The sequence below is a fragment of the Myotis nattereri genome (genome assembly GCF_964212035.1).
Source record: "Myotis nattereri genome assembly, chromosome: 1".
NCBI lineage: Eukaryota > Metazoa > Chordata > Mammalia > Chiroptera > Vespertilionidae > Myotis > Myotis nattereri.
In genome coordinates, this window is record NC_138075.1 from 42,303,575 (window position 1) to 42,314,733 (window position 11,159).

An 11,159-nucleotide genomic window follows, 5' to 3' on the forward strand; every position below is an offset into this window, starting at 1 on the left:
CCTATCTAATAAAAGAGAAACATGGTAATTAGCGTACCACTGCTACCCTTCCCATTGGCTAACCAGGGTGATATGGAAATTAACTGCCAGCCAATATGGCGGCCGGCAGCCAGGCAGCTTAAACTGAACATGAGGCTTGCTTGCTTCAGTGACGGAGGACTCAAATGTTCCACGCCTGCCTTGCCGGCCTCTGAGCCTGCAGTTTGAAACATTGTAACAAATATAGAAGCTAAACAAAACCCCAGAAACCAGCTTTCAGCTGGCCAGGATCTCAGAGCTGGAGTTAAACATTGTTTCGATTATAGAACCCAAACAAACCAGATACCTGCTTTCAGCAGCTGAAGCCTCAGAGCTGGAGCCAGAGCTAAAGCTGGCCCAGAATAAAAAAAGAAAAAGAAAAAAAGGAGCAGTTGGGAGCTTCAGTCCCAGCCTGAAAAAAGCCCTCAGCCCCTCACCCAGACTGGCCAGGCACCCCAGTGGGGACCCCCACCCTGAAGGATGTGTGACCAGCTGCAAACAGCCATCATCCCCTCATGCAGGCTGGCCATCCACCCTGATCCAGGACACCCTTCAGGGCAAACCAGCCAGCCCCCACCCATGCATCAGGCCTCTATTCTATATAGTAAAAGGGTAATATGCCTCCCAGCACCGGGATCAGCGGAGCCGCGAGGCCTCCCAGCACCGGAATCAGCGTGTCAGGGGGCAGCGCCCAAACCCCCTGATCGCCCTGCGGCTCTGTGTGTGACAGGAGGCGGGGCCACAACCTCCCTATCCGCCCTGCTCTGTTCATGACAGGGGAAGGCGCCCCAACCCCCTGATCAGCCCTGCTCTGTGGGTGACAGGGGGCTGTGCCCCAACTCCCCTATCGGCCCTACTCTGTGAGTGACAGGGGTGAGCTCCTCAACCCCCTGATGGGCCCTGCTCTGTGCATGATAGGGGGCAGCGCCCCAACCCCCTGATGGGCCCTGCTCTGCGCATGATAGGGGGCAGCGCCCCAACCCCCTGATGGGCCCTGCTCTGTGGGTGACGGGGTGGCGCAGCAACCTCCCCATCGACCCTGCCTTGAGTGTGACAGGGGACGGTGCCCCAACCTCCCAATCGGCCCTACCCTAAGCATGACTGAGGGTGGCATCGCAACCTCCCTATCCTCCCTGCTCTGTGCATGACAGGGGGCGGCGCCCCAACTCCCCAATTGGCCCTGCTCTGAGCCCGACCAGGGGCTGCACCTAGGGATTGGGCCTGCCCTCTGCCACCCAGGACCAGGCCTAAGCCACGAGGGGTCCCAGACTGCGAGAGGGCACAGGCCGGGCTGAGGGACCCCCTCCCTCCTCCCCAAGTCCACAAATTTTTGTGCACCGGGCCTCTAGTCTACACTAATAAAAGAGAAACATGCAAATTGGTGTCATGCTACTGTGCCCACCAGCCAATCAGATGAGTATGCAAACTAACCCAACAAAGATGGCGGTTAATTTGCATATGCAGGCGCGGCACAAAGACTGAAGATAATGTAGAAGGAAGCCAAGCACTGCAGAAGAGAGCGAAGCTGCGGAGAAGCAGGCAAGGCGGTGGAGGCGGGAGGAAAGCAAGCGGGGGGGCAGAGGCGGGAGCAAAGCCCCCTCAGCGGGTTTTGCTCCCTTCTCTGCTTCGTTCCGGCCGCAGTAAGCCCTATTCTTGCAGAAATCTTCCTGCAACGGGCCTCTAGTCTCTCTATATAAAAGCCTAATATGCAAATTGTCCCCACAGGAGTTTGACTAGACCAATAGCTTACTATGACGTGTGCTGACCACCGGGGGGGGTGGCGTTAAACAAAGGAAGGCCCCAGCCAGCAGCCAGAAGGAAGGCCCTGGCTGGCATCCAGTAGGCCCCTATCAGCCCTGATCACCTGCCAAACCTAGGGACCCTACCAGTGCACAAATTTCATGCACTGGGCCTCTAGTCTGTATATATAAAAGCCAAGCAACCAGAACAACCAAACGGCCAGAATGACCAGTCACTATGACACACACTGCAGTTGGCCAATCAGCCCGATGCGGGTGGGGCTTGCTGGCCAACCTCCAGCATTCCCTACCCCCAACTGGGCGGACCCCACCTGTGCACATATTCATGCACCGGGCCTACAGTGTTAACATACCTATAGGTTCTGGGAACTAGGAGATGAACATCTTTGGAGTGCTATCATCTAGCCTACCACACTCTTTGACCCAATGATTCTTCTAAGCTTTTAATCTAAAGCAAATATGAGCAGGAATTCAACTATAACGATATTCACCTGAGGAACCAATCATGGACTTGATCCCAGGAGAAGGAATTTCTTTACATCCAAAACAAAAGCTACAGAGATTCTACTTTTTTCTAGCCATGGATCATATTACACTCAGTAGTGTCAGTAGTACAAATATTAGTTATTAATATTACCATTAGAGTTCAACAAAGTTTGGGACTTAGATGAGAGCAGTTTTTACATGAGAGAAATGGAAACAGGTAAGTAAAATAGGCTGAAATTCATTTTTTTTCTCTTACATTTTCAGTTATTGTAATTCCAAATCAGAAATATCATCAATATTGTCACTGGAAATATCAATACTATAATTTAAAATGAGTCCAAGATTTATCAGGATGATCACTTAGTAAGTTATGTAGTGTCTAATCACTGGGGTGTATACCTGAAACTAATATGATAATGTCAACTGTAATTGAAAATTTTTTAAAAATGATTTAAACATTTTTTAAAAAATATATTTTATTGATTTTTTTAAAGAGAGGAAGGGAGAGGGATAGAGAGTCAGAAATATCAATGAGAGAGAAACATCGACCAGCCGCCTCCTGCACACCCTCTACTGGGGATGTGCCTGCAGCCAAGGTACATGCCCTTGACCGGAATCGAACCTGGGACCTTTCAGTCCACAGGCCGACGCTCCATCCACTGAGCCAAACCGGTTACGGCAAAATTTTAAAATAAACTTGAAAAAATACAATTGTCTCCACTACAAGATATAATCAATTCAATTATTTAAATAAATCATGTATGAGATAATTAGGCCCTGGCATGCAAGTCTATACATACTCTAAATCTGGAGGAGACTATTACGGAAATTCTGCACATTAATTTGCTTAGTGGCCCAATAGTAATGTGAGTTTAACAGTGAAGCACATCAGGAAAAAATACAGCATGTGAATGCTACTACTGAGTGACTTGGAGTACAAGTTCCAAACAGAACTTCTCAGTAGAAGTTCTAGGAATTCATAAGCCTCTCATGAATAATAAGGGGGAACATCTGTTATTTGTATGCCTTTTATTCATACTATCCTCTCCTTTTCCTTATCTACTGATTTCTTGGACATTCCCTTCATCCTTTTTTCATGGCTCATGGTTGTTGTTTTTTTACTGTATTACGTGTCTTCTGACATGCTGCCTTCACATTACTTAACTTTCTGAGTTGCATCCCTTCCACCTATACTCCAACTACTGGCTAATGTGGTTGCACCTGGTAATTTACCATTTAAAACGCTTGGAATTCCTTTCTGACCACAACCTCCTGTTCATGCCCTTCCATGTCCTCACTCCACTGAATCTGTTCTTTGTCTACGTTGTTATTCCTAGTTTCTCAGTCCTGATCAGCATGAGATAAACAGCATCACCAGACAAACACAAAGGATCTTAATATTTAATGACCTGCTCAGACCTGCTTTGACTAAAAGCATGATTTGGGTTAAGTTTTAAAGATATTAAACTCTTCAAAGTAAAAAAAAAAAGTTAAAGATGTATTTGATAGGGGAAAACACAAAGCAAAGTCTGATTTCTTTAAAATCTTAATTTCCACAATTGTTTAGGCATTTCTATATTAAAATGTACTTAATGCTTACCACCAGTCCATTTTCAACTGCACCTCCAATCCCAATTTTTAAATTTTGACTCTGGTTTGTTGGATTTCATTCTCAAGCAAGTCTTTTCAGAAGGGCCCACAAGTTTTTCATGTTACTGCCTTTCATTTTTCCTTGAATCTTCAACATTTTTCACCTTCTTAATTTGTTCCAAATTGTACAGATTTCTTAAATTCCATCTTCCCCTAGGTACTTCCTTCTAGAGTCCACTTAAATCCTATTCCAATCAGGACTGATTGAGTTCCAGATGTACAGTTGTGGTACTGAAACTTAAATTTTTATTTTCTTGAGTTAGATTCACTATTTCTTTAATCCCTATTTTCCTTCTTTTGTTTTGTTTGTTCTTTGAATGTAGAAGAGTTTATTTTGTTAGAACTTATCACCAGAGGATTTTTTTTTTCATTGATTTTTAGAGAATGGAAGGGAGGGGGAGAGACAAAGAGAAACATCGATGTGAGAGAGACACACCAACTGATCGTCCCCCGCATGCACCCTGATCAGGGGCTGGGGATCTAGCCTGCAACTGAAGCATGTGCCCTTGACTGGAATCGAACCCGCAACCCTTTGTCTGAGCGCCAACACCATTGAGCAAAACTGGCTAGAGCAGAACTTATCTTCTGACAACTTACTAGGATAGGATATATGGGGAGTATACTCTGAGTTCCTTCATGTCCAAAAATATCTTTATTCTCCCCTTGCTTTTGATTGATATTTTGCATGGGTATGGAATTGTAAAATAAAACTGATTTCCTCTCATTTATTTGAAGGCATTGTTCCATTGTTTTCTAAGAGTTCTCATTGATGATGAAAAACCTGATGCTAGTCTGATTCTCATTCCTTTATAATTGGCCTTTGCTTTCAGTTAAAGGGAAGCTTTTAGGATCTTCCCTTTATCCTTGATGTTCTGAAATTTCACAGTGTCATATTGAGACATGAGTCTTTTTTCATTATTTTTGAGGGGCACTTGAGATACTCTTTCAATTCAAAAATTCCTTCATCTTTGAAAAAAAAAACAACCTTGTATTAATTTTTATGATGTCCTCTCCATTTTCTCTATTATCTCTTTCTGGAACTCATGTTTTCATATGAGACTTATACAGAGACTACTTCTTATTTTTCCTTATATTTCCTGTTTCTGTCTTCTGTTTTCTGGGAGATTTGCTCATCTTTACCTTTTCTTCTGAATATTTTATTTGGCAACCCCTATCTTTAAATTCCAGGAGCTATTTATTGCTCTCTGATTGTTTCTTTTTCATGGCATCCTTTTGTTGATTTATGGGTGCAATATCTTCACACAAATATCTCTTTTGATGGTAATATATGTTGTTGCTTAAAGTATTCCTCTATCTTCTGAATTATTTCTTTTCTTTGAGTCTATTTTTTGTTTATCTGTTGTCTCTCATGTTGCAGTTTTCCCTAAAATCTCCAGTGATCCTTGGTTACACATTTATATTTAATAATAATACATTTACAAAAACAACACCACCACAACAATTGGCCTCCCTGGCTGCATGAAGATCAAACTCTATCATGAATAACACAGTAATTATCTGGGCCAGGAAATTCATGACCAACAGGCTACTTCAGTGGAAACAACTGGTCATTGATGTCCTTCACCCTGGGAAGGCAACAGTTCCCAAGATAGAAATTTGGGGGAAACTAGCCAACACTTATAAGACTACACCAGATATTATCTTTGTGTTTGGATTCTGAACCCATTTTGGTAGTGACAAGACCACTGGTTTTGGCATGATTTATGTTTCCTTGGATAACACAAAGAAAATGAACCCAAACACAGCCTTGCAAGATATGGCCTGTATGAGAAGAAGACCTCGGGAAAACAGAAAGGAATGCAAGAGCAGAATGAAGAGAGTCAGGGGAAGTGCAAAGGCCAATGTTGGTGCTGGCTAAAAGTGAGCTGGAGATTGGACAACAGAAGGAATAAAGATTCTTCAGTGACTTTACCTGTGGTGATTGTGCAGATATTTTATGAGATTATTAAACTTTATAAGAACTTAAAAAAAAACAAAAAACCACTTAGGAGTCTGTGTGAAGGATCAGGGCCCATTGCCTGGCAGACTTCCCTATGAGATGAGTTTGCTGTTTTGTTGCAGCATCTACAAATGTTAGAATGCCAACATCTTTGTTGTAGGGCCATTCGATTTCTTGAGAAAAGGACCCAAATATCCCCTTTCTGTGGGATAGTATCTAGCTGCTGGGAATTCTGGGGGCAGAGGGAGAAGAATGAAGTTTTGACTTTTAATTAATGTCTATTTCAACTCCACATTTCTTTCCTACCTTCTTTAATTAAACCAGATACTTGTGAGCCCCAAGCCTCTCCCAGGTCTTTGCCTGTATGTATGTTCACATGTATTTTAGGTTGCAGCTACTTCTGTCCTGTTTCATCTGTTCTCTTCACTTCCTTCCCATCTCACCTCAATCCCATAACTCTAGTTGAAATTCATTAATGTCATGTTCACTGATGGCCCATATTTTGTTCCCATAATATTTATGGGCTTATTCCCCTTTTATTCTTTCTTTGTCAATTAAGTGGTGTTCTAGGAGGGAAGAGGAGATATTTTTATATGCCGTTCTCCATATAGAACAGGCTATTTCCTTTTTTCCTCCTTAATCCTTTGTATTTTGGTCTAACAACTGCAAGAATTCCATTTAAACAGCTCTCTTGAAAATATTTCAAACAAATGTATTTTTCATTTCCTCCTTCCCCATAAATCATGTTTACCTTGCACCCTAAGGCTAAAAGCTTATTGTCCCAGAGAAAAGGGTCAGTAGAGCCTTCAAGAAAGTAGTCCACAAGATAGAGAAGAGATGATGCAGAGTGAGTTCCCAGAAGTCATGACCTGGAAATAGAGTATTTTGATAGGGAGGATAAATACTGAATAGAGAGAGTAGGTCCCAATTTCCATTTGGGACTGTTGAAGATCATCTTTGCAGGTGTCCTTTGTGTCAGCATGGAGTGGCCACAGCAAGAGAGAAATAATGGCATCACCCATTGGCAGATGAAGTAGACATGGTGTTTCTGAGGATCCCTTGGCTTCCATGTGTTGTAGAAAGGGATGCAGATGTTTCCACATTAGATAAACATCAGTAGATACTCCATAATGAGAACCCTCAGTAAATTTTTACTGATTCTCAAAAAAAAAAAAAAAATCTTACTATTAGCCAAGTGAAAATTGGTAATTGCAAAGATTAGTTAAACATAAAGTTGAAAATAGCTAAAGGTAGGGCCTAATTTTGGAAGAAATATGTCAGTTTCTAGGGCTAGAGAGGCAATGACACAGAAAGGCCCATAAGGACAGCCGATTGAAGTCAAAGGATAGCATTGCAAAGAATAAAAGATTAATTTTGGCTAGCTGTCAAGGTTTCAGAGGACCTCTAAATCCAGGTAATAACAATATACAGGAATAAGAGCTGAGCTTAGGGACACCAAATTTCTCAGCTTGACTCCTTCTGATCAGACTTGTGGTACTAATTCTCTGTATTAGTTGGGGGACAATTTAGTTGCTAATATTCAGCATTTATATTTTCAGAGCTATGTACATATCACAAATCCTTATCCTTCATAGAAAATAGCTAAAGCTTCTGCCTAAAAGTGTACTCAGGAATGTATCCTCCCAGATTTTAAAAGCAAAACTTTGGGGGCTTGAAAACCCCTAGCGTAATTATTGTTTCCTTCTGAGACAGATTAAGTTTATCTTGTTACAAGATCAAAAATAGTGGGTTGGAGAGTAGAAGTTCCTCTCTTTTTATTTATTTATTTTTTGAAGAAGCTCCATATGGAGGGCTTATTTCCATTTGGTTCTTTCTTGGACAACCCTTTATTAGCTAATTCACCCTTTAAAATTTTACATGATTCTAGCATGAGAAAGTAAAAATAGCATAAGAACCTTGTCTATCTTTGAAAGAAGCAATCAGATATGAAATTTTATTTTATGGTAATGATGATATGCTAACAGTTCCTTTAGTGGCTTTTTTTTTTAAATCCTCACCCAAGGATATGTTTTTATTGAGAGAGAGAGAGAAAGAGAGAGAGAGAGAGAGAGATCATTTAGTTGCCCCCTGCAACCTTTTGGTATATGGATGATGGTCCAACCAACTAAGCTACCCGGCCTGGGCAGCAGCTTTTATTTATTTATTTATTTTTATACTTTAAAAAATTTGATTTCAGAAAGGAAGAGAGAGAGAGCTAGAAACAGCAATAATGAGAATCATTGATCATCTGCCTCCTGCATGCCCCCTAATGGGGATCCAGCAGGTAATCCTGGCATGTACCCTGACCAGGAATGAACCATGGCCTCCTGGTTCACAGGTCAACACTCAACCACTGAGCCCACTCGCCCAGGCAGGGCAGCAGCTTTTAAATAAAAATATAACAATAAAGATAAATATTTTTAAAGAAGGGAATCACCTATATGCCTATTGTACTACTTGGGTAACTTTTTTATTTTTGTGTTTTTTCTTCTGTGTGGCACAAAACTGTAGGGCTGAAAAACACTTTGGAATTCAAACCAGTCCAATTTCTTCATTTTCATACGAGGAAACTAAAACCCAGAGAGTTATGAGGTTAGCCCAGAATAATACCTTATTGCCTCCTTTAAAAGAATTTTTAATGTTAAATTTTTAAAAATCATTGTTGATAAGATAGTCGATTTTCTCCATGGAGAATGCAACTGCAAGGGGAAAACAGTCTCTATTATGTAATACTAGAGGCCTGGCACATGAAATCATGCACGGGTAGGGTCCGTAGGCCTGGCCTGTGATCAGGGGCAATCTTCCCTGGCTGCTGGCAGCTGGCCCTGCCCCTCACTGCCACTGCCACCGGTCACCCTCTGTGTGTGGGGCGACTGGTGGGGTGATCAGGGCCCCAGCACCACCTGCATCCGCTGCCACCCACCCCCGGTTCCCCATTCCCCATCTGGTGATCAGAGCCTGCGGGGTGAGGGGGTGTGGGAGGGTGTGTGGGGGGCGGCTGTGGGGGGGGGCATGGGGAGGGACCCAAGAGGTTGGCCTCGGGGCCAGGGACAGCTCTTGCGTTGAGCATCTTCCCCCTGGTTGTCAGTGCATGTCATAGCCGACTGGTCATTCCACCGTCCGGTCAGTTTGCATATTACGCTTTTATATAAATATATCCTTCTCAAGAGCAATGTCTGAAGAATTATAGCTGCAAAATCTGGATTCCTAAAAACTCCAAGAAGTCCAGGAATTTCTAGAAAACAGATGTGAATGCAAAGCATCTATATTTAAGGATTGGATTCAAAGTTCACATACCGCTATGCATTGCTACTGCTGATGCTGCCTGCAGATTGTTGATTCTGGAATGTACCCTTCTTGATAAAAAGGCAAATTATAGCTTAAGAAGAGCACCTAATTGAGGCTTTCTCTCTGCTGCAATTCAAATAATTGAAATAGTATTGAAAAGGGGAGTATTTTGTAAGGAACATGGGTGGTTTTCAAAACAACTGTGTCAGGAACACTCTGGACTCACATTAGCAGGATTCTTAATGCGCCATAGCAGAAAAAGGCCCAAAATGCAAGTAGAAAACCCTGGTGCTGAGATTAGTCTGCCACTACCCAGGGACATAACCTGAGGCAAACATTTAATTTTTCTAGTTTTGTTCCCACATCAATAAGATGAGGTTAGCCTAGCTGATCTCAATTCTTTCTCCATTATAAAATTCTATGATTCTATGTGAAAGGCATCCTGTATTTCAGTCTGTGGGAAAACCCCAGGTGTGAAGAGCTGGCTTTCTTAACAAATGCCCTGATATCCTTTTGTTCTCTCATCCTTCTGAGGGAAGCCCTGGACAGGATCCTGGCACTGCATTGGCACCCCCTTCTCTCCTTCATCCCCCGCCTTCCTATCCTATCTGTAACAAAACCCCATTGTCTATTCATGTATGTTTCATTACATTTTCTTCTCCAGCTGTATTACCAATAGTGTAGCACTGGTCTTCGTACCTGAACCACAGGAACACGTAACTGCTTTTCTAAGGTTCCTTTTAGAGGACAATATGCTATTCTATTGAGCTCCATTCTGCTCTACTGTTAAGATTTACATCCCCATGGGAGTGTTCCTTGAGTTCTCTCTCTCTCTCTCTCTCTCTCTCTCTCTCTCTCTCTCTCTCTCTCTCTCACACACACACACACACACACACACACACATTCTGTATTCAATCTGTCAGCAGATCCTGTTGGCTGTCTTTAAAATATGTCCAAAATCTGCCCACTTATCATCTCCACTGCTGTCACTCTGGTCCAAGCCAGCAAGGGCTTCCGATTGATCTTCCTCCCTTTACCCTGGCACCCATTCAGCCCGCTCTCAGCCCAGCCTCGGCAGCGCTCCTATCAGAACACTAGGTCCGATCGGATTTACAGTGAAATCCCTTGCGGGGGCCCACAAGGCTTAGGCGCCCCAGCCATTGCCATCCATCCAACCTGATTTCCCACTACTCTCCTCTGCGCCAGCGACCCGACCTTCCCTTCCTCCAAGCTGCTCGGAGCATGGCAACCTGGGGCGGCCTTGCACGTGCTCTGCCCGGAAGACCAGAGAGCGGCTAACGCTAACCGGTTCCCTCACCGGGTCACCGCCGGCAGTCTCCTCCCGTTATCCCTTCACAGTCCAGCGGTTCTCAACCTGTGGGTCGCGACCCCTTTGGCGGTGGAACGACCCTCTCACAGGGGTCGCCTAAGACCATCCTGCATATCAGATATTTACATGACGATTCATAACAGTAGCAACATTACAGTTATGAAGTAGCAACGAAAATAATTTTATGATTGAGTCACAACATGAGGAACTGTATTTAAAGGGCCAGACGGTTGAGAACCACTGCATCACACTGTCTGAAGTCCCAAGCCCTCTTTTTTCTTGTTTTGTTTTCACCTCGGCACTTGCCACTCTGTAACACTGTTTCTTAATTTCCTTCTTTATTGTCTCTCTTCCCTACGTGAGTAAGGAATCTTGTCTGCTTCCTTGATTGCCGCACGGAGAGCAGCGCCCATCCTGGGCGCCCAGTGGTGTCTGGCGGCTCAGGAACGCTCGGCCAGCTCTGCACCAGGGGCGCCCCCCGCCTGCAGAGAAGGGGCCATCTTCCACCACTCGGTCCTGAGCCTGAATGCTCAGTCTTCAACATTCTGAGACTGAGAGATTCCGCTCCAAGAGGACGTCTGTGGCGATCCAGTATAATGACGATAGTTAATGACTAAATAAAATTGGCTAACATCAAATTTATCTTAAATAAGAGGTAGTAGAAACT